At 41.8% G+C, this 24976-nt stretch overlaps 1 long non-coding RNA gene and 1 pseudogene across 1 annotated transcript in view; both read right to left on the bottom strand.

The window, feature by feature from the left end:
- LOC132530331 (uncharacterized) overlaps window positions 1–12009 on the bottom strand; it is a 57520-nt gene extending 45511 nt beyond the window's left edge. Inside the window, exons 1-3 of the long non-coding RNA XR_009543765.1 lie at window positions 11963–12009; window positions 9484–10204; window positions 6863–6980 (exon numbers count right to left, since the gene is read on the bottom strand). This is a non-coding gene — a long non-coding RNA (uncharacterized LOC132530331). The remainder of the gene's footprint in view (window positions 1–6862; window positions 6981–9483; window positions 10205–11962) is intronic.
- LOC132530329 (eukaryotic translation initiation factor 1-like) overlaps window positions 1603–24976 on the bottom strand; it is a 48330-nt pseudogene continuing 24956 nt past the window's right edge.

Here is a 24976-nt window from a genome sequence, read left to right as displayed (position 1 = left end):
AATCCTTTAGAAGAAAAATAAATGGGTTAATAGCCTTACCTCATACCATACATACAAATATAATCCAGAAGGATTATATTTTAAATAAAATTAAAAATATATAAGAACAAAGTATGTAAATATGAAACAAAATTAGGGAAATATCAATGAATATGGAATCCTGGGGGCAGTTCTCCTAAGTCTAATAAAAAAACAGATCTTGGAATTTTTTTAAATATCATAAATTGAGAAAAAATACTGCTCACATATGGAAAGAGGTTAATAGTTAAAGAGAAAAAAAGGTGTTTTTTTTTTTTTTAATTTTTGGCTGCATTGGGTCTTTGTTGCTGCATGCAGGCTTTCTCTAGTTGCAGCAAACAGGGGCTACTCTTCGTTGCAGTGCACGGGCTTCTCATTGCAGTGGCTTCTCTTGTTACGGAGCACAGGCTCTAGGTGGGCAGGCTCAGTTGTGGCACACAGGCTCAGTAGTTGTGGCCCACAACCCCTAGAGCACAGGCTCAGTAGTTGTGGCGCACGGGCTTAGTTGCTCCGTGGCATGTGGTATCTTCCCGGACCAGGGCTCGGACCCGTGTCCCCTGCATTGGCAGGCAGATTCTTAACCACTGTGCCATCAGGGAAGCCCCAAAAAAGGTATTTTAATGAAAAACTAATTTAAAGGGTGAACAAATAATTCACAGAAAAATGAAATACATGCCCAAGATACTAAGCACAGTTCCCTTTCTTGCTGTCTAATAACTGAGACTCTTTCTGCTTTGGAGAAGCCCCTTTGTGAGTTGTGGAGGCAAAAATGAGGAACTCCATTCACAAGAACGGAAACTGTAAGTTACTCTCTCTCCTAGGCCCTTACAGTTTGGGCATAGGCCTGTGATCTGGTCTAACAAATATTTTTAAAATAATAATTTCTATTTTTTGATGTAGACAGTTTCTTCACACTCTACTAGCAGATATATAAGTTGGCCCTACCTTTTCGGAGAAAATTTGTCAATATTTATCGAAAGCTGTTAAAAAAGTGAGGGAACTGACTCAGCAATTACACTTCTGAAAATTATTGTAGGGAAATAATCACACAAGTATAAAAATGCATCTACTAGGTGTTATGATAGCATTGTACATCTCAGCAAAACAATGAGAAGCAGTCTGAATGCAGCACCAGAAGACTGACTACATGAACCATGGGGCAACCCCGTATGAGAACTAGGTGCAAACATCAAAGCTGATGACTTGAAAATTAGACTAAAAGCCAGTATCTGCAATAGGATCTCATATTCCTACGTCCATATGCATGTGTATGTGTTATATACACACATATTCAGGAAAAAATCTCAAAGTTTAAACATTAACATGTCAACAGCGCTTACTTCCGGTGTGAGCACCTAATAACTAAGAGCTTTTGTTTTTCCCTTTTGTTTGTTCGCTTTGTTTTGTTCACGTATATTTTCTATTTTCCAAAATATACTGTTCAAAAGTGGGCACGTATTTAGAAATAATATCTTCTCTGAAGTAAAAAAAAAATTTCCACCAACATATTTTTGTTTATCTGTATCTTAAATGTCCCATAAAATGACTTCATATTCTACAAGTTATACTAAGAATAGAGGGTTTTATTAATCATGGACAAACCACACTCATTATATCAGAGCAATGATCCACTTTTTTTTTTCTGAAAACAAGTTTTATATAAATAAGTGTTTAAATACATTACATAACATTAAAACTGAAGGGGAAAAAACCCCAAAGAAAACCAAAAAGCAGTTTGTTACTTCACGTGGCATCGGGCAGCCGCTGCTAGTAAGTTGCGAGCTCTACAGCTGCATGACTGATACATCGGTTTGAAATTTGTTCCCTTGTCCAAAGTTTAACTCTGATAGAAGGTTGGCCTCACATTCTAGTTTGCTCATCGATCAGCTGGGATATGTCTGGTCAAAAAGACCTTGGTGGCAAGCCAGATGTCCTATCACCTCAATAGAATGAAGGTGGCTGCTCTAAGCTCTGCCCTCCTGGTCACGTTGGAAATACCAGGGGATCTTTCCCCTGACGATCAAAGACTCCCTCTAGCAGTACAGCTGCCGTCGCTGCCTCACCCCATCCTCCACTCTCAGCTTCACCAAGGGCTGTTCAGGTGGCGACATTCTCTTAGGGCACGGAACTCTGTAGAGGGATTGCTGGGAGCTTCTGGCCAGACATAGCCGTCTGTGATCTCAGGGCTCTGGACTTGGCTGACACATCACTGTTATTGCTTTGTCTCAGGCCGGACCCTGCCAGGTGCCTACTGCTTGACCTCTGTTTAAATGAGGGACTTCAAGACTACACAGCATGGCTGTTTTCAGTTTATTGCGTGAAGCAGTTACACTCGTCCAAGTTAACAGCAGACCCCAAGTGGTTACATTACACAAGCTGCGAGGTCTGTAAACTTGTGACAAGGGACAGAAGGAAAATTCTACTCATGCAAGGAAATCCTCACTTAAGCTTCAACGAGCCAGGAGCACTTAAAACCCATGAACCTTCAGCTGATCGCCCTTAGCCAGTCCAATCTCTGCCAGGAACTGGCATATGTCCTTGAGCTGGTCACCCTGTAGCTGAATTACTTCTCCATATTCTGGACGCTCAATTACAGTTCCCTCGCAGGCAAATTTCTTCTTAAACGCCTTCACTAGCTTCTTTGTATCGTAATCATCAGCGATCCCTTGGACAGTAGTAAGGGGCTTCCTGCCGTTTCTTTGTTGAATTCTTATGTGGATATAAGATCATCACCCTTACTTGCATCAGCAAAGGGGTCGAAAGAGTGGAGGTTCTGGATGGCGGACATACGATACGATTCCTTTTCCTCGGTGGAAACGGCCTGCGGAAGGCGGCGGCTGGAGAAGGCGGGCGGGGGGTACGGAGCGTCGGGAAGCGAGGGGGCTCGAGAGGGAGGCTGCTGGGTTCTCGGCGGCGGCTCAGTGACTGGGGCTATGATCCACTTCTTAATTCAACTCTGGCTTGTCCTTCAGTAAGTAAATGAAAGCAGTGAGCTTTGGACAAACCCCGTTTAAATGGGCCACCATCTTAAAAATTCAGGGAGATTTACCACACCAGCACACTTGCAGTAAAGTCTGTGGGCTTTATATGTGGAAACTTTTGTTATTGTACCTTTTCCTTTGGTTTTCTGTTCTCTTGAACACCATTTATCCTTAAATGCAAAAAAAATTTTTGCCATATTTTTATAATTCACAGACTTTGCTAGGACTGTGCCATAACTAGTAATAATAGAATTATGTGTAATAGGAATCCTACACGTTGGACATAACTCCAACGCTGCAACTTATTTAAAGATAGATTTTTTTCAAGTTGGGCTTATAAATCATTTACAAAGAAACGGAGCAGGCCTGAAACTACAGTCCAACTGTCACATTCTTGTAACGTGACCACAGCAGCTTGGGGCTGGGGGCCGCAGCGGTGAGGGAGGCAGAGCTGAGGGCCCCGCCAGACCGTCAGGAACAGAGCTCTCGCACTTGCCAGATACTAGATCAACAACCATTAAATATACTATGAACCATCTTCCGTGGCCAGGGCTCAAAAGCTGCAAGTACAAACAGCTACAGATATGTCACTGGAGACGCGGGGCCCAGCACACCGACGGTCCCCAAGCTGCAGGGGGAACCTCGCCTCCACGGCCTCAAGCCCTCCTGTCACAAAGTTCTGGTTCTCTGGATCCAAATGCACAGACGTGTCCATTCTCCGTGAGTTACGCACACACGTCGGACCCCACGTCTGCCTCACAACACATGTACCCATTTGGCTTTTACGGGGGGAGGAAATGGCCTCAACTGTGCAAAAACCCAACACAGGTTTTGGGCTCTCGCCTGAGGGACTTGGTTCCAGGGTGTGTGAACCTGGTGTTCGCTGCTGGTTAAGAACAGCTCTGTCCTGAAGGGGGTCAGAGGTCCAGCGGCCACACCTCCCCCCTACCCCGCTTACAATGCCTTCTACCTCTCTATTCTGTGGATCAGATAAAAATAATACATCACTTACCAAAAGGTTGAATTTTAACGTTGTCCTGAGACACAGGTCTAAAGTCTATGATTAGAGAATTATTTTTCTGAGAAGTGTTACAAACCTACCTAAAACATAACACACACACACACACACACACACACACCCATGATTTCTGAAACAACAGCAACGTCTTTTGCATTTTAGAGAGTTTATTTGTGCTTTGATTTCATAGTCCCCACTCGTGAGAGCCCCTCCACACCAAACCCCACTGCTTTTGTCAGAGACCCGAACACTGCCCAGCATTATTTTGGTTTTTTCACATTTACTGTCTGTGTTCTTCACTAGATTAAGTTTTATGAAAACAAGGATCTCACCAGCCTGTCTGTTCCTGTTTTTCATGGCACTAAGTAATTTTGATTGAATGAATGTATGAATGTTTGAATGTGTTACATTTGATACATAAAATTATATTCTCTTGACTTTAATATTTTAATAAAAGTGATTGCTGCCAGTTTCCTTAGGTCAGTTTTCACACGCTCATATTTACATATTTATGTGAAAGAGTTAGGAAGCAATGATGTTTTCTGCAATTAACAATGACCTTCAGCCTTTGTATGTTTTCCTGCTGAAGCTCATCCTTGCTGTGCCCCTCCTTGGACCAACAAAGACTACTGCAATGTTAACTCTTAGTGGGGAAACAAGTGCATATTAACAACACCTACATTTAAAAATCCTTGATTTTACAACAAGCATCTTCAAACATTCTCCCTTCTAACAGATATGAACAGGATAATGTCCCCACATCACTACCAAGGTGTAAGAGAGGCACAAAGGAAACTGTTCAGCCTCCTCTGTGTAATCCCACGATCGTGGCATCACACGCACATCCACTTGGCAAAGACTCTTGTCTGTCTTCCATAAAGGATATCTGTCATGTTTTCTCACCACTGAGCACCTTCTGAAGACCCTCCCGATGTTAGGGAATCGGCCACCTCTTGATCTCCAGGCAGAGGCCAGGAGGCGGTTTCCTAGCGCCCTGCACAGACGTGTAGCCCTGACCCAGGTTCATGGATTCGGTGCAGGTGCCTGTGGGATTCTTCGGTCTGGAAGTGAGCAGCGGGTGGAAGCAGTGCTTGTCACCAAGCCTGGCGCATTTTCCTATTTTTATTCCTATTTTCATTAAGTGAGGATTTAACTCCACTGCCAAGCCTTCAGCAGAACACCCAAACTTGCACAGTAATTATATTCAATTATTTTTGAAATTTTGTTAATTTTAGTCATATAAAACTCAGGGCTTTAAGTGTTTTCAATTTTTGATGTGATAAAGGTGTACCTTTCAAGGTCGATGGGTAGAGTATGTTCTTTTCACAGCTTAACTAAAATAAGAAGCTTAGGCTCCTACTTCTGACAATGTCTCAACCAGGTCCCCAGGACAAGGTAACTTCAGAAAAAACAGATGCCTAGGATGAAGGTACGCCTTGAAGGGGAGTTATCAGTGGATCTGTGTCACCATGAGGTCCTCTAACTGTCAGTATCAATTCAGCACATACTTTTGAGCATCTGTGGTTTATGGTAACTAATATGCTAGACTCTGGAGATGCAGAGTTTGTAGGAGATGAAAGTGTAGAACAGAAACAGAAGAGTAAGTTAACAGGTCTGTAAAGGATCTGGGAGGTGATCCTCACCCAGAAGAAGACAAAGCCCCAGGGGAGAGCACCCTGGGTAGGGTAGGTAGGGCTTGAAGGACAAATAAGAATTAGGGAGGGGACAAGTGGAGAGAACTTCTCCAGAAAGAAGAGCTAGCACAGGGGAAGGCACAGCTGTGTGAGAGAACAGAGTCTATGGAAAGGGCGTGGAATTCAGCAGGTTGGGCAAAGAGTTTTGCAGGACAGTAGGACGTGAGGTTAGAGGAACAAGTGGCAGATACACAACGGGTTTTATATCCCATGCCCAGGAGTGATCGGGAATGACTGAAAATGTGTTTCTGTGGGAGTGACAACCGTGACTAAATAGGAATTAGTGGCGAATCCTCCTATATCCTGAGGAAGGTCCTAAGAGAGTTCTGCCCAAGTGGAGTCTAGTGGTTTCCTAAAGACGGCAGCCATGCAGTAAGGTCTCAGACTCCTGTTTCAACAGACCATACATCCGTGTTCAAAGTCAGAAAAGTCAGAGGCAAAATGGCATGGCACTGAGATTCCACTTCTGGGCAACCCCAAAGGGAAGGAGCTCTGTGTTCGTAGAGCCACATGGGCAGAAGAGACCTTGGGTTTCATCTATCACAATGACTGTCATTTGTTTTTATCCCGAGACACTTGAGAGGGACGACAATCCCATAAGTAATTGGTAATGGATCACCAGCTGGTAATGATTCTCAAGATGTAAATGTGTATGTGTGTTTCCTGCCTAAGTGCCCCAACTAGAACCTCCAGGACGATCACAAATAGAAGTGGCAGGAGTGGACACCCTTGTATTTTTCCTCATCTTTGGGGGAAAGTATCCAGTCTTTCAAAATTAACAATGATGTTAGCTGTGAGTTTTTCATAGATAGACTTTATCATTTTGAAGAAGTTCTTCTATTGTTGTCATTGTTTGAATATTCATAAATGGGTGTTAAATTTTGTCAAATGATTTTTGTGTGCCTATTGAGATGATCATATGTTTTATTTTGTTTATTGACATAACATATTACATTAATTTACTTTTTTGTTAAGCCAACCTTGCATTCCTGGGATAAATCTCACTGGGTAATGGTGTATAATCTTTTTTATATTTTGCTGGATTTGATTTGCTAGTCATTTGTTGAGCATTTTTGTGTCTATATTCATAACAGATATTGGTCTTAATTTTCAGTTCTTTTGATTTTTTTTTTAATCAGAGTAATACTGACCTCACTGAAGGAGTTGTGATGTGTTCCCTCTAATTTCTTGGAAGATTTTGTGAAGAAGTGGTATTAATTCTTCTTGTTTGGTAGGAGTTACCAATGAAGCCATCTTGTCCTGGATTTTCTTTGTGGGAAGTTTTAAAATTATTATTACAATTTAGTCTCTTGTTAGAAATCTACTAGAATTTTCTATTTATTCTTGAGTCAATTTCACTAATTTGTATCTTTCTAGGACTGTTTCCGTTTCACCCAAGCTACATACATTACTGTCATACAGTAGCTCATTTGTAAGATAGTCAGTGATGTCTCCACTTCCATTTCTGATTTCAGTAATTTGAGTCTTCTTTCTTTTTTCTTGGTCACCGTTAGCTCTTATCTTAAATTCCCTCCTTGGTAACTTCATATACTCTAATGTCTGGATATACAAATTTCTCATCCAGGTAAAACTTGAAATCATTTGTATTTTCTACTCATCTATAAGAATATTTTAATGTAAAAGATACCTATGAATATCTTTTTAATTCTGTGAACCATTTAAAGTATAATTTTATAAGATGACTTATCTAAAAATTAAGATAGCTAACCATTCACAAGTAAAATTCTAAATTGTACTGAAAGGCTACCACAGTATAGTGGGAAAACACCCACCTAGGATTCTGGGGACCTCTTATAACACGTGCTCTGCTATGAACTAGCTCCATAATTTTCAATAAGTCACTTATTTTCTTGAGGCTATAAATGTAATTCCCATACCTGGCAGGATTGTGAGCTAATACATTGCCATCAATCATAGAGAACTTGAGGAGCAGCAAATAAACTCTGTTCAGAACCAAAGTCTGAGCATAGGTCTCCCGGCATGCCAAGCATAAGGTAGCACTACTTAGTGCCCATATTCCCTTTCCATAATTTTCTTTAAAGCTCAAAGATCTATTATTAGATTTTCTTGGGTTTGACAATTAAAAGGCATGAGAGGAGACCTCATGAACTATTTATATTTATAAAGGAGACCATGAACTACTTCAAATTCTTAAATTCAGCAACAGGGGAAAAACAGACTCATCCATCAGAAGTTCTTTTTTCTTTCTTTTATAATATGACATAAATCATGGAAAGCAAAGGCAAAATTTAAAAGCAATAAGATATTTTCCAGTAGTTCACCTTATCCTTGGAAGTGAAACTTACTAGCTGTTACCCAGATGTACTTAATATAGCTTAAAACAACTGTGCTCTGGTTAAAACGTGGTGTAATAATTTAGCAATGTGCTATCTGCCTGAAACAAGACCACCCATACTTGGGAAATTTCCATCTTTTTTGAAGTCAGGATAATACAAAACTTGGCAAGTTAGGAAAGGGCAATGAAGGAGGCCAAAGATGAAGTTCAGAGAATGCAGTTTTCCATATAGATTTGTATGAATTGTTAATGATAAATAAAAACAATTATTGTTTAGTTTTCATGCCCAATACATCCACGTTGGAATAGTTGCTTCCAGCAGAAAATAGCAACATTATTTCAGATTTGTGTCTCCATTTAACCCAATACCTTTCCCAAATACTTCCATCTAAAGGCATCAGGACCAACAACCACACACAAGACTGAGGGATCACTTTACAGAAGCAAACTCAGAAGCTGCCAGTGGGCCTGCAAGTCTTCATCTCTGGAAAACATTAAAGCATCCTTCTGTGCCAGGAACAAAAACAGACTCAGAAGAGCAAAAATGAAGTTCTGTGCTGATAGTCCAAACGAGAGCGAAAGCTTCTGTGGTTTCTAACTCGAGGACTTTTTTCTTTCAAGATTCCCTTGTGGAGAAGCTTTTAAAAATGCAATGATACGCCTTACAGCAGGACCGCACCTACCGTGTGTTCTGTGGGATGCCAGCACAGCCAGGCCCTACGTAGTCCTCATCAGTCCCACATGGTCACTGTGACACCCACACATAGTCATCACACGCTTGCAAGGGAGCATTTTCCAAAGTACGTCAGTTATTTTTATGAACCTTGATTCTAGCCACTGTCACTATTAATCTGGATATATTTCTTTATATCTGAGTATCCCATATAAAGTATGGAACTAATAAAACAAGTAACATGGATTGCTTAAAAGTGAAGAAAACTGCTACAAAAAAGATGGCTCTTTTAATTCCAGTCGACCGTCCCCAAGATACTGGATCGCGCCCATTCACAGGCAAGGATTTAGTTTGCTCTTCGAGCCAAGCAGTGCTGTAGGCTCTGGGCATCAGACAGTGGGGCCAACAAATTGATCAGATACTCAAACTGGACTCACGAATCAGAGCTCTTACCCTGGATCAGGTTTCACTGGCAATTTCAAGGATGAAGCCATCAGGAGGCATGAAAAAGCAGACTCAAGTTCGGAGCCTCCTCTCCTCCCAGGCCTCTGGGCCAAGCACAGGGTCAGTTCACACAGCAGGGAACCTTCAGGCTATGGAATATCTCCACTTCATACCTCAGGTACTTGTGCAGCTTGTAGACGTTTCTGGGGGAGCCATGGCTCACAGATCCACAGATCACAGATTTACTTACCACACGCAATCCTAACCCAGAGACATCCTGCTAAAAGCATCACATAGATTAAGACTCTCTTCCCAGCAAATACCATGAGTCTACGTACCAGGAGATGGGGTATTGCCTTGGTGACAGAGACAGTCCAGCCTACCTGCCTTCTCTCTCCCGAGTGGCCCCTGTGTGTTCCCAGTAACTAGAGGGAAACAGATCACAGTCAAGCTGCCCTAACACCTTTCTCCCTGGTATTAAACAAGACAGGCATGCAACCCCCTTCTCGCGTGGCTTGTATTCTGTGCAGAGGAGCAGCCAGTAAGAGGGTGGACACGTGCATAGACAGACTGCTTCTAGAGAACCGTGTGCTATGGAGACTGAAACGGGGCGATAGGACAGAGAACAAGAGAGAAGACTGTTCAGATCAGGTGGTCAGAGGTCTCTCTGAAGACATGATTAAGGAACTGAGATCTGAAAGGCAGGAAGCCGTTCATGAGAAAATTTCTGGAAAATCATTCTAGTCGGGAAGAAGAGCAAGGGCAGAAGTTCTAACGCAGACGGCTTGGTGTGAAACAGAAATGACTGGGAGATGTTAAACTACACCTACGCGGGTGGAACTTATTGGGCCAGGAGGAGAGTGGGTGGAGGCGGGCCCCGGGCAGGTCTGAGAGGCCACAGTGGGAAGCTCTTATCTTATTCTAGGCAGCGGGATGGCCACCACAGGGAGTAGAAGAATGACACAGTCTGCTTGATGTTTCAGAAAGATGGTCTGGCTGCCGGGTGGACAAGAGGAGGTCACGTGAAAGTGGTCCAGGAGAGAGATCATGGTGGTTGGACTAAGGTGGTAGAAGAAAAACATGGCAAGAAACGGAGGGATTTGTCTTACCTATCAAGACTATGGCCAGGGGTGTGTAAGTTACACCTCAGTAAAGGATGGTTCAATATATATGGCCAAGAGTCCTTATCTTTTGAGGATATTACTATTTACTGAAATATTTACAGCTAGAAGTATACCATGCCAGAACTTCCTCAAAATAAATAGAGCATGTGTTGGGGGCGGGGAGCTGAAACGAGAATTGAGTTGGTAACTGTTGACGTTGGGTGATGGGTACATGGAGATCTACTATGTATTGAATGTATGCTTAAACTTTTTCATAATAAGATATTTGAAATGGAACAGTCCGGGGACCGGACTCCTATGGTCATGGGGTTGTAAAGCAACTTGTGAGTTACTGGTAGAACCACTCACCCCACCCATGGCCACTGTGACCTGTGATGCCTGTCTGCCTAGAGTAGGAGGAAAGTTCTTTTGAACAGAACGCATTCTTTTTAAGCCACTTTAATTGGTGGAAATGATCAATTTCTTTGGTAGTTTGGAAGCTCTTTGTTACACTGAGCTAAAAATAAATCTTTCAGAAACTTCCAACCCTGGGACCTAGTTCAGCAACATGGAAGCCAAGAAACAAGTGGACTCTTCCTACATGATAACTCTACAGACTTAAGGACAGCTCTCCTGTCTTCTACAAGCTGAAACGCTGATCCTTTAAATCATTCCTAAAACCAAAAGGAGAGATTTTCCTACAAATTGTTCTCTTCCTGTTCCTCCTCCTTTTTTCCCAAGCTCAGGTATTCTTAGCTTCCTTCTAGGACCTTGCAATTTCAATTAAGGCCTCTCTTTTCACTGGTTTATTCACATACATTGGCCCCATATTGAGTAAATCCTAACTATATACAGCAATAGTTCTCAATCAGTTTTCTTCTGCAATACACATAGTGAATAACATTTCTGTGATATAATCTCATACACAAATTAAAAAGTACAAAACTACTCTTTAGACTATATAATTTCTAGCATTGGAGCTTGCCCCTACCCACGGGGTAACAGCCAGAACTGCCATGTCATTTGTCCACAGTTAACTGGACCAAGGACAGCAACTGACCCAACAATAATATTCCACTTCATATTGACAGGAAGTAATAATTCAAAATAAAAGTATTGTAGTCAGTTTTTTCTGTCAGTGTTTCATATTAATCAAAGTGCCCCAAATATTGAACTTCTTTCTTGCTCTCAGAATCATGTTAAACGTTCGCCAGCATCCCTTTAGCACAAAAAATCATCACACTAATGGGATGTTCATGGTGATGATGTGTGCGGTTCAGACTTTGTGCTCAAAATCAACACCTGTTCATCTCAGCTCTCCCCACTCACAAGCCCACCTCAAAGACAGCGTCTCTCAACAGCAAGGCTGATTCCGTGTTTATAACCAACTGTGCCTCCTGGCTCTCTACTGCAAAAGAACAGAATGTACCTCAGTTAGAACACAGAACTCTCTGCAGACCTCTCGGTCCCGGGGCTTCACAATTATACTGTGATTCGTTTTGTGTGGTCCACAGCGTGTACACCTGTCTACAGCGAGGATACGGGCCATCCCACCATCACAACCAAGCCTCCCACTTTCATCTCTCACATCTCTTAGCCAAATTTTAAATGGTCAAGGTGTCAACAGTTATGTGGTTTCTATAACTATAACCAAATTTTCTATCCTTAGTTTATGGATGATAAGGAAAAATTCAAAATCATAACCAGCACTTACCTTATGATACTTGTGTAAATATCATTAATCATTCAGTCAAGTAACACTCCTTCTCCAAGACCCCACAGGACAACTATTTAGGCATCAGAAGCAAAATATTCCTAGAATCAAGCTTAATCAAATACACACTCTCACATTACATAAATTGCTAACAATCATGGTGCTTAAACTCATTTCAATTTCTTTCATACCAGGACCATAAATGCTTTGCTTCATTTTCTTAAACACTCTAATTTTCTTTTTATTTTGTATTAATTAAAAAACTTTCATCATATCTTGAAGATGTTCTATTTTTCAATATCACTGTTTACTGCCTGGAGCCCCTTTCTTCCTGGAGATTTCCCCAGAACCCTCCATCCACATGCAGGAATCTGGACCTAGTGTTTTCTAAACCTGATGCACAGCTGAAGTCTGGGGATTCCCTTCATTACAACTTGGGTTGGATTAATCACGTTCTGGACCTCAAGGCTTCCCTTTTTTCCCAACCCTCAATTTATTGGAATATCTGCTCAAGTAAATTTCTTTCCTCAGAAAGAGTGTCTTGGAGTGAACTTCATACCTATGTGTTACTGAAAATGACTGTATCTAGCCTGCAATTCAGTTGACTGCTTGCTGTCTACATGAGTCTCCCTCAGAAAGTAGGATAAGTTACAAGGTGAACAAGGAAGAACAGACTCAAATAAAAATGCAATTAACATAGAGGGAATTTACCTCAACATAATAAAGGCCATATATGACAAACCCACAACCAACATCATTCTCCATGGTGAAAAACTGAAACCATTTCCACTAAGATCAGGAGCAAGACAAGGTTGCCCACTCTCACCACTCTTATTCAACATAGTTTTGGAAGTTTTAGCCACAGCAATCAGAGAAGAAAAAGAAATAAAAGGAATCAAAATCAGAAAAGAAGAAGTAAAACTGTCATGGTTTGCAGATGACCTGATACTATATATAGAGAATCATAAAGATGCTACCAGAAAACTACTAGAGCTAATCCGTGAATTTGGTAAAGTAGCAGGATACAAAATTAATGCACAGAAATCTCTTGCATTCCTATACACTAATGATGAAAAATCTGAAAGAGAAATTAAGGAAACACTCCCATTTACCATTGCAACAAAAAGAATAAAATACCTAGGAATAAACCTACCTAAGGAGACAAAAGACCTGTATGCAGAAACCTATAAGACACTGATGAAAGAAATTAAAGATGATACAAATAGATGGAGAGATATACCATGTTCTTGGATTGGAAGAATCAACATTCTGAAAATTACTATACTATCCAAAGCAATCTACCGATTCAATGCAATCTGTATCAAACTACCAATGGCATTTTTCACAGAACTAGAACAAAAAGTTGCACAATTTGTATGGAAACACAAAAGACCCTGAATAGCCAAGGCAATCTTGAGCAAGAAAAACAGAGCTGGAGGAATCAGGCTCCTGGACTTCAGACTATACTACAAAGCTACAGTAATCAACACAGTATGGTACTGGCACAAAACCAGAAATATAGATCAGTGGAACAGGATAGAAAGCCCAGAGATAAACCTACGCACATATGGTTACCTTATCTTTGATAAAGGAGGCAAGAATATACAACGGAGAAAAGACAGTCTCTTCAATAAGTGGTGCTGGGAAAACTGTACAGCTACATGTAAAAGAATGAAATTACAACACTCCCTAACACCATACACAAAAATAAACTCAAAATAGACTAAAGACCTAAATGTAAGGCCAGACACTATAAAGCTCTTAGAGGAAAACATAGGCAGAACACTCTATAACATAAATCACAGCAAGATCCTTTTTGACCCACCTCCTAGAGAAATGGACATAAAAACAAAAACAAACAAATGGGATCTAATGAAACTTGAAAGCTTTTGCACAGCAAATGGAACCATAAACAAGATGAAAAGACAACCCTCAGAATGGGAGAAAATATTTGCAAATGAACCAATGGACAAATGATTAATCTCCAAAATATATAAACAGCTCATGCAGCTCAATATTAAAAAAACAAACAACCCAATCCAAAAATGGGCAGATGACCTAAATAGACATTCTGCAAAGAAGATATACAGATTGCCAACAAACACATGAAAGGGTGCCCATCATCACTAATCATTAGAGAAATGCAAGTCAAAACTACACTGAGGTATCACCTCACAATGGTCAGAATGGCCATCATCAAAAAATCTACAAACAATAAATGCTGGAGATGGTGTGGAGAAAAGGGAACCCTCTTGCAATGGGTGGGAATGTAAATTGATACAGCCACTATAGAGAACAGCATGCAAGTTCCTTAAAAAACTAAAAAATAGAACTACCATACAACCCAGCAATCCCAGTACTGGGCATATACCCTGAGAAAACCATAATTCAGAAAGAGTCATGTACCACAATGTTCACTGCAGCACTGTTTACAATAGCCAGGACATGGAAGCAACCAAAGTGTCCATCGACAGATGAATGGATAAAGAAGATGTGGCACATATATACAATGGAATATTACTCAGCCATAAAAAGAAATAAAATTCAGTTATTTGTAGTGAGGTGGGTGGACCTAGAGTCTGTCATACAGAGTAAAATCAGAAAGAAAAAAACAAATACCGTATGCTAACACATATATATGTAATCTAGAAAAAACAAAAAATGGTTCTGAAGAACCTAGGGGCAGGACAGGAATAAAGACGCAGACTTAGAGAATGAACTTGAGGACACAGGATGGGGGAAGGGTAAGCTGGGACAAAGTGAGAGAGTGGCATGGACATATATACACTACCAAATGTAAAACAGCTAGCTAGTGGGAAGCAGCCGCATAGCACCGGGAGATCAGCTCGGTGCTTTGTGTCCACCTAGAGGGGTGGGATAGGGAGGGTGGGAGGGAGGCTCAAGAGGGAGGGGATATGGGGATGTATATGTATATGTATAGCTGATTCACTTTGTGATACAGCAGAGACTAACACAACATTGTAAAGCAATTATACTCCAATAAAGATGTTTTTAAAAAATGTAATTAAGAGCATTGAAGAAAGGCAAGAAAACAACCAAAAGAAATGGAAATGGTGTAAAAAGAAGTAAAAGGGTTAAGAATGAAAATGGAATAAAGTGGGATGAAAGGCAGATGAAAGACATCTCGAGCAACCAGAACCCGAGGAACGGGATGGGGTAAACATGTAAAACTGTCATCCAGGGAGACTTCCCAGGGGAGGAAAGGAGTCCCTCCACCCACATGTGGAGAGCGCTGGCCTGACAGGGAACTGATGGGAACAACGGCCCCTGAGATGCGTGCCAGTAAGACCTCAGGCGTCAAAGCTGAAGGGCAACACCCTCAAGGCCTCGCGGAATCAGACAGACATCTAGCTGCTAAGAACAACCACGTACAAAACCATGGAGCACCATTTGCAAAAGTTCAGCAAGAGAACCTGTGTACCAGGCACAGGAAACAGGGTTAAACATGCAAGAACTGGGGTGTTTTGTCACCATGAGCCCTTCTGAGGAATGTAGTCAAAGATAAGCTTCATCTAACCAGGAGATGACTGGAAAGTTTTCAGCAAAAGTGCCCCGTGAATGCAGCCATGAGCCGACCCAGCAACAGGAAAAGAAAAGGTGTTTATTTGTGTTGACACTTACCCGACAGGTGTGTCTGCAAGGACACAAATCAGACAAATATCTTGAGACTTTAAAAAATCTGAATGCAATAACTAATGATAAATCTTAAAGGCCAGTTAACAAAGATTGATTTTTTTCTTAATGATTGACCATTTCTAGGCTTTCTCCTCTTCCAAATAAACAGGAAAAAAATAATAAATGAAAGGGACAATTTTATGATTCATGAATATAAACAAGCTGTTAAATAACTTCACTGCTACTGGCTCAAAACTTTACATAGAAAAGGGGTATAATTTTTAGACATTTGCAGAAATCCTGAGGATAACACTTTTAATCTGTACCGTTTCATATTTCTCGTAATTTATTAGAAAACAAATGAGTTTAAAGAAAGGAAGTAAAAATCTATGCTCCTAAATGGCAAAATTCATCAATGGATGTTAAAATTAGTAGGTAAAAGTTTGATGACAAATGAATATTTATATAATTACAAGGTATCCACCCCCAAAATGTTTATTAATTATAAAAGGAAAAATACTGACTTTATAATAGAGAAACCTGATGCAAAGAATATTAACCAAGTTATGAACATAAACAAGATCATCAAAACAAACCAATCTCGTGTTGCTACAATAAGAACACATCACTCCTGACAAAACAAGCATCTAATCACAAGGAAGAAATTTTGCAAAAGAATTGACCTGTGCTCTTCAAAAAGTCAAGGTCAAGACAAAGAAAGCCTCTTCCAAGTTAGAGGAGACTAGAAGACATGATCCTTACGTGAAATGCCTCATCTTGGAACGGGAAGATAGTTATTAAAAATGTTTAAATGTTAATTGGAAATGAACTGTGGATTAGACAAATAGATGATGGTACCCTATGTATTAATGTCACATTTCCTGGCTTTGGTAACTGTGTGTATTTATGTAAGAGGATGTCATTGTTCTTAGGAAAGGCATGATAATGTGCTTTGGCACAAAGGCTATTATGTCTCCAACTTACTCTCAATGGTTTTGAAAAATAAATTTATATGGATGTAATTCAATAGAAATATTATGCAAGCCATATGTATAACTCTAAATTTTCTGGTGACCACATTTTAAAAATCAAAATAAATGATTTAATTTTGATATTTGCTTTAACCCAGTATACAAAAATATTATTTCAGCACATAATCAATATAAAACATTTTAATGAGAAAGTTTATATTTTTTGTACCAAGTTTCCAAAAGCTGTTGTGTAGTTTAGACTTACAGATCATCTCAATTTGAACTAGCCTTATTTCAAGTGCAAATAGCTACATGTAGAGAGAGTAAGAAAGAAGGGACATGAATAAACAATAAATCAATTAAAAACAGTATAAAACAAAAATAAAATTATTCTTTAATCTGGGTAAAAACTATATAGTATGTCCATGTATTATTCTTATAATTTTTCTATAAGTTTCGAGCAGTAGCAACATTTTAAAATTATAATAAAAATCAAATAATAAAAATGATACAGGATACGATAAACAATTTCATGCCAATAAATTTTAAATCTTATCAAATGGGCAAGGTTTTAGAAAAATATCTTACTAAAATGAATCCAAGAAATTATTTAAAGCCAGAGTAATCCTATCATAGGGCAATAGTTCCTAAACTTTTTGGTCTCAATACCCCTTCAAACTCTTAAAAATTATTGAGGACCTCAAAGAGCTTTCGTTTATATAGTTTACATCTACCAATATTTAGAAAATTGTAAATTAAAACTAAGAATTTTTCATTTACTTTTGAATTCATTTAAGTTAACAAATAAATCCATTATGTTTCAACATAAATAATCTATTTTGGAAAATTAACTATATATTCTAAAACAAAAATAAATTTAGTGAAATGAGTGGCATGGTTTTATATTTTTCAAATCTCCTTAATGTCTAACCTAAAATAAGACAGCTGATTCTCATACTTGCTTTTGCATTCAAATTGCTGCAATATGTTGTTTTGGTTGAAGATATGTGTTGGGGAAGGAAGAAGTATTTTTAATAGTTCTTTCAGATAATCGTGAATAATCTTCTTTGATGCTACTCCAAAATATGATGAGTGCATGTTTCTTAAAGGCTATGTGAACTGTAGAATCTGAAGCCATATCTGCAAACTTTTTGTAACCTTAAGAATTAAAATCTATTGGCCTATCTTCCACTTTGAATGAATGGATCTTTACCAGTGCATGGTTTTGTAACACCATGCATTAATCATGTGGAAACACCAGTTCACTGAACTATGCAGATCTTCAAATACTGACACATTACATTATACAAAATCAAAATATCACAATCAACCATATCAACAAGCTAAAGAAAAATCAGATGATACCAACTGATACACAAAAAGCATTTGACAAAAACCAACACATTTATGATAAAAAGCTCTCACCAATCAAAGAGGAAAATTACCTCAACTTGATAAAGACCATGAAGAAAATGCTTACAGCAAACATCCTACGTACTGATGAAAGTTGAATGCTTTCCCCCGACTCTGGGAACAATGACAGAAAACCTGCTCCCACCAGAAGCTCCAGCGGTTACAGCGGGGCAAGAATAAGACGTAAAGTACGCACATGTTGGAGGGACAAACTATCCCTATGTGAAGATGACATGACTGTCTACCTAGAAAATCCCAAGGAATCTACCAAACACACACACACACACACACACACACACACACACACACACACACACCAACAACAAACCCCTAGAACTAATAAGTAAATTCATCAAAGTCACGAGATACACTATCACCACAAAACTCAATCTCATTTCTATATACTAACAATGACCTTATGGAAACCATTGTTAAAAACACAGTATCATTTACAACTACTCTAAAGAAAATTATAGGACTTCCCTGGTAGCGCAGCGGTTAAGAATCTGCCTGCCAATGCAGGGGACATGTGTTCGAGCCCTGCTCTGGAAGATCCCACATGCTGTGGAGCAACTAAGCCCGTTTGCCACAACCACTGAGCCCGCATGCCACAACTACTGAGCCTGTGCTCTAGAGCCCGCGAGCCACAACTACTGAGCCCACGTGCCACAACTACTGAAGCCCATGTGCCCAGAGCCCGTGCTCCGCAACAACAGAAGCCACCGCAATGAGAAGATCGTGCACTGCAATGAAGAGTAGCCCCCGCTCACCACAACTAGAGAAAAGCCCGCGCGCAGCAACGAAGACCCAATGCAGCCAAAAATAAATAAATAAATAATTACACAAATAAATAAGAAAATGATATATTAGACACAACTTTTAAAAACATATACAGTATATGTAAGGTGAAAATTATACTGACAAAAGCAATCAAATATCAAAATAAACAGAAAAACAAACCATGTTCATGGGTTGGAAGACTCAGTGAACTAAAAATGTCAATCCTCCCCAAACTGATCTATAGTTTTAATGCAATTCCCATCAAAACCCCAACTAGGACTTCTTTATTCAAACACAAGCTTATTCTAAAATTTATGTGGAAGGGCGCATGCCCTGGAATAACTAAGACGATCTTGACAGAGGACAAAGTGGGAGGAATCGCCCTCCCTGACAACCTAGCTCACTACAGGCCCACATGAGCAGACTGCCCCTTTCCCTTGTAGTTCAGACACATCCTATGAAACATGAAGCAACTTCAGGCCTCAGGACTCCACGTGCCTCCACTCCCACTCAGAACTCTGAGGCTGTGTCCCTTTTCACATGAGAAAACTTCAGGGGTCTTGAACATAGGGCGGAATGCACCCATGTCTCCTCAGCTCTCCTGAAAAGTTGGAAAACACATCCAAACTCACACTGACCCGCTTCTCTTTGGGGATTTCACAAAGTTCCACTAAATCTTGAAAAGGGGACAATAGGAGCGTTTTCTCAAATCAGTTGCTTCATGTTTCATAGGATGTGTCCCCCCCGCACCTCCTGCACCTGCTCCCCTGCACCTGGCCGGCCTGTGTCCCCTCATTCTCTCTCCTGATTGGCCATCCACTCCCCCTCCGTCTCGTGTGTCCACTGCCTCCCCACATCTTTATCTTGACTCAGCAGCCTGCGCGGGTCTCTCACCACGGGCACGAGGCTTCTGTAAAGCCCGGTAAGGAGAGATAGGACCGAGGCAGGGCTGCCAACTCTGCCGCTCTGCACCACGGCTGCTCTGCGCCCACAGGACGTGGTTCGGTCTGCCAACCGCTTCCCTACCACGGAGGTTAGCCTCTCCTCGTCGTCGCCTTCAGCGACTCTGTCTCTGGCTTATCCTTCCCGTCATCGTGAGCCTCGGTCTGCCTCACTCACACCCGCAAAACCCACCCAGGACCTGTGGGAGTCACTGTACCTGTGCACCTGGATTGTGTGGGCGGGTGACGTCTATTCCGAACAGCCCTACGCCCCACAGTAGGTGCTTCATTAATATCTGTAGAATAAACACTTCAACAGTGTGCTGTTGAGGAAACTAGCAATAAAAGAGGTCATGTGACTCCCTCAAGGTCACACAGGGTGACCCACTCTGGTGAATAAACGGCTGCCCTGGAACCTCACTGACGTTATAGTCACACATCACTTTCTCTATTACTTACGTCTAAACATTGTTAGTTGAATTTTTATCACCACGTATGTAAAAATAATTAATCTGCATTTCTCTGCGTATTGGGAGTTTTCAACTATTTGAAAAGACCTCTGTCTCTCCAGTAAGGCTAAAATGGCCCCCCTTCCCTGAGGCCTCGGGTCATCGCGGGAGCCTGGGTTCTAGGCAGCCGACGCCCAGGTGCTCGAGGCGCTCCGTGTGTCCCTTGGGTGGAGTCGGCGGGGCTTGTGACCCGGACGGGGAGGCGACCACTCGCGTGGAGTCCACGTGACAACTGCCTACGGCCGCGTCCAGACGCAGCTGCTCTGCGTGCGCAGGACGGCCGTTCTCCGTCGGGCCGGCTCCATGGGCTCAGCTCCTGGCCTGCGGCAGGCGGCCCAGTCAACACCCATCCCGAGGGCCTCCAGCCTCGCCCCTTCTCGCCTACATGCTCTGTCCCCCTGCAGACTAAGCCCTTCTTCCCTTTCTCGTACAAATGTCAGAAGGAAGTGCTGGTGCCTTTTTTTTTTAGAAAGTAAGAGCAATATTACAATAGTCTCTGCCAAAGTTTTCTTGAATCTTTATAATGTACCTGAGAATAGAAATTAGGAATTCATTGTAGACCTTAAATATTCTCACCTTACAGAGATGGTAAATATGTGACATGATGCAGGCATCAGCTCATACTACAGCAGTAATCACCTTGGAACATACGTCACGTCAGCGCGCTGAGCCTGCACAGTGTTATGTGTCGATTAGACCTCAGTACAGCTGGGGCAGAGTCACAGAGCAGCCCCCACCTTCGCTGGTAGTCATGAAGCTTACAGTTAAGAGAAAGCACTTGCTGTTTTAATGAAATGCTATTATCCAAAAACATTAGGAATGAATTGTCACAAAAGGATAAATGCAATAAGATGGAAAGGCAGAAAAAAGCAGATCAGCTATGCTATCGTGGGAAGTCTCTGGTTTGGGATATGGGATTTGTGCTTCAAAACTGTCTCCCAGCCACTGTGCGACCCTGGGTCCATGTCAACCTCGCTGTAATTGTTTATTTTTCTATAAGAAATTATGACACCTTTCTAGGATGACTTTGAAGGCTAAAAAGATATTTATTTTATGTGAACAGGATAACTTGCTATGGAAGCATAAGGATGATTTCTCAAGGTCCTAGAAAAGTGAAAAGCAAAATGAAAGCTATTTCCATGAACGTGGAGCACAAGCCACAGGGTGTCTGCTAACGTGTCAGGGCTGAGTTGGGGTACTGAAGGGAGGGAGGGGAGGGAGGGCCACAGCCTGGATTTCCTGCTGCGCTTTGCCACACCTTAGCTCTATGGCCCTGACTCTTCTAAACGTGGGGTGGGGTGGCTATCAAAAATGGGAAATGAAGAGATGGTTCTTTACAATCTCTCAGTCACTGTCAGCTCTACAGCGCGGCGTTCCAGTTCTGTTAAAACCTAACGTGAGCAAAAAGACTGACCAACAAGTCATAATTATCTGAACCAGCAAAGTAAGAACCGCACGGGACTTTCCTTCCCAGTTAAGGCAATCGTGGAAATTTGATACTGACCCGCGTTTCTAAGCCTAGAACTGTGGGCTGGTTTACACAGCCCGGTGCACAGGCTCCCTCAGCCTCAGGATCTGGAAGAACTTAGTGGCTTGGCAGACGGGCACAGATGTACACAGCCTCCTGACGGAAACTTGATGGGCCTGTGCAGGAAGGGGGGCGGGAGTGCAATTAACGCCGGAAGTTCCTCTGATCAAGACGATGTGAAGAAGAGCTGCACGTGCCCCGCGGCTGTTTGCAGAAAATCACTGATGCGCCATGATGAGTGGCCCTGCTTTATGACCCTCATATTTTTATATGTCATTACTGGGAAAATGCAGTTTTAAATACTGAAATAGTATGGGTGTACCCAAATAAAAATACTGAAGCAGTGAATCCTTAGAAAATATAAACGTCTTAGGATCCCAGATCTCAAACTTTTAAAGCCACAAAATAGATGTCCCTTGTGCAGCCCCTTTTCCACCCAGACCCTAGCATCTCACTCCCAGGGCTGCGGTGCCACCAGCCTCCGATTTAGTCAGCGGTGGACGCGGCTGCCCTTTCCACGCTGGTACAGTGAGAGACCCTCTGGTCACATTACAGCCTACATTTTACACATAAAACGCACTCTGTTTCTAACACCTGATTCACCACTTTAAATGCTTTCAAAGTAGAACGGCTGCACAGCTTAGTCTCCTGGAATTCTGTGTTGTAGAAGCACACCGTTGCCTCCACGTGAGGGAAATACCTGCGGAGGAAAAGCAGTGTAATTCCGAGACAATATGGAAGCGAGCAAAGTTGTCAGAAGTAACGATGCTATCGCAACACATAACACACGGCCAATGCACTTCTTCCGGAGTCAGTAAGCCGCTGCTCTGCTGGTGACGGGCCTGAGGCTCAGGAATAAACATAAAAATGAAGATGAAAACCCATCCTCCCGAGGAACTCAAATTCTAGTGGAGAGGGCGACACATAAATTGATCATTTAGGAATGCAGCACCCTATGTGCTCTTTACAGCCGTATCTAAAGCCTGTTATTGAAGTGCCAAGATAGGCAGCTGACTTTACTTCAGGGGAGATGTCACAGAAGACAGCATTTAGAGGAGGCCTGCGGGGCAGGACGGGGACAGGAGTGGTCCCCGGGCCAGCACGGGACCCGCAGTACACAGTGTGGGGTGACAAAGCTGGGCAGTGGGCTGGCGAAGACCCGTTGACCAAGCCAGGGAGTTTGGATGAAATCCTGGAGGACTTAAATTTTCATTTACATTTTTTCACTAAAACCCTAGAGGGAAAATTATACAGTAATTAAGCGAAACTGTGACCATGAGATCACATTACACGAGGTCACATGACATGTAATTACCATGAGATCAATTACAATATTATATTGAGTTATTTTCCAGAATGACATTGAGCGCTCAGTTTTATAATGGAATCACAGGCTGTAAAACATTTTAGAAGTGTTATTAGGCGCGTCCAGAATTTTCCCCAGAAGCACCTTGGCCACAGCGGTTTCACCACGTGACTAACTGGCCACAAGGCAATTCTGCAGTGAAAGATTAAAGAGCTGGCTGACGTTTGTTTGATGGTTTGGTTTCGTCTCTCCATCGATGCAGTGTTCCCGTTCTCATATGACTTAAGTCGAAGCCCTCACGGTCTACACAGTGACAAGTGCATGTGGCAGCCTTAAAATAGTGGACGATTACAATCGTGCATATCAACTTGATAGAAAACATGGGGATAAAACTCACTGGAAGAGTGAAATGAGACGTGTAAAGCCGTACTGCACACTCTACCAGAAAATGATTAGCACATCAGCCTGCAAATTCTTTGGTGATTTGAAGGTGCAGAGTTGTCACACGGACATGGGACAGGGGACAGTGTACCCAGAGGACACAGCAGGGTAGAGGCCCTCAGGACACGATGCAGAGCTCAGTTACAAACACCATCCCAGTGTCTGGAGGCTGATACCTCTCTTAATGAAGAAAAGAATATCAGCAAAAAAAGAAAAAGTGCAATGCTGAATGAGAAGATGAATCAAACAAAAAAAAGATAAAATACTATGAAGGAAAGACCTGGAAGGCAGGTGCTTGGGTACAACCCACAAAATAAAATCGGTCGTTAGCACAGGATCGCCATGAATCTACACACATTTTATATTATTCAAATGTTTTGTATTTCACAATAAAGTCTTTTTAATTTTGCTATTCATTTCTTATTATGTACTTTTAAATGTACCTCTTTTAATTTTTGGTTATTTTATCTTTTATGGCAAAATTGCCTTACAGCCAGTCAGTTATGCAGCGAAAATGTTTGCAGCAAAAACGCTAAGAGCAAAGATGCTTATGGCAAAAATACGTAGAGCCATTATTAGAAGAGGCAGCAATTTTCTCTGCTAGACAATTACAATGACAACCATACCATTGCGAGTAAAACCAAGTTAATAAACTTAAATATCTTCCCAAATTATAAAAAGATTAGGTATTAAGCAAGCTATTTTACGCACACTTAGAGAGTCAATTGATGTTCAACAAAGACACTAACGAAATCCAACGGAAGATGAAAACATTCTTAAGGACTGTCTGCTGGATCAAAGGATCCTCGTCCAGGACAGAGCGACTCTGCTCTCCCCCCTTCCCCACCCCCGCAAGCTCATCCAAGACGGTGTGAAGGCGACACGGCTTCCCGGTGCTCTCACCCAAGGACACGCCTCCCCACTTGAGAGTAGGTGGGCTGAGCCTTGCTCCCAGCCTGCACAACAGAGCAGATGGGATGGGACGTAGCCTCACGCTGGAGTCTCTCCTTGCTGACCAAGAAAGCAGGTGGTCTTGCCGTGGGCACTGCAGGGCTCTAGGAGCTGAGGGCGGCTTCCGACTGGACTGCAGCTGCCAGAGGTTGGGGCTATCGGTCCTTCGACTACAAAGGTCTAAAACCTTCCAACGACCCGAGGGGGCCTGAAGCCTCAGATGAGAACACGGCCCCGGCCCTGAGAGACCCTGCGGGGAGAACCAGCTGGCCATGCCCAGACTGCTGGAGCACAGAAAGTGCGAGTTAATAAACGTGTGCTGTTTTTGCCAGCACTGCCGGGCAGCAATGGGAGCTAACTCAGTGGGTCGCAGACCTGAGTACAAGTAAAAACTGTAAATCTTCTAGAAGAAAACGAGAAAATCTTCACTGCCTTTGGGCTGGCAAAGCTGTCTTAGGCCACAGAAAACGCTAAGCATCAACTAGAAGTTGGAATTCATAAAAATGTAAAACTTATTTTCATTAGAGGATACATTATA

This window comes from Lagenorhynchus albirostris, chromosome 12, assembly GCF_949774975.1.
Source record: "Lagenorhynchus albirostris chromosome 12, mLagAlb1.1, whole genome shotgun sequence".
NCBI lineage: Eukaryota > Metazoa > Chordata > Mammalia > Artiodactyla > Delphinidae > Lagenorhynchus > Lagenorhynchus albirostris.
The sequence above is the reverse complement of the archived record's forward strand: the minus strand, read 5'-3'. Positions and strand labels throughout refer to the sequence as shown.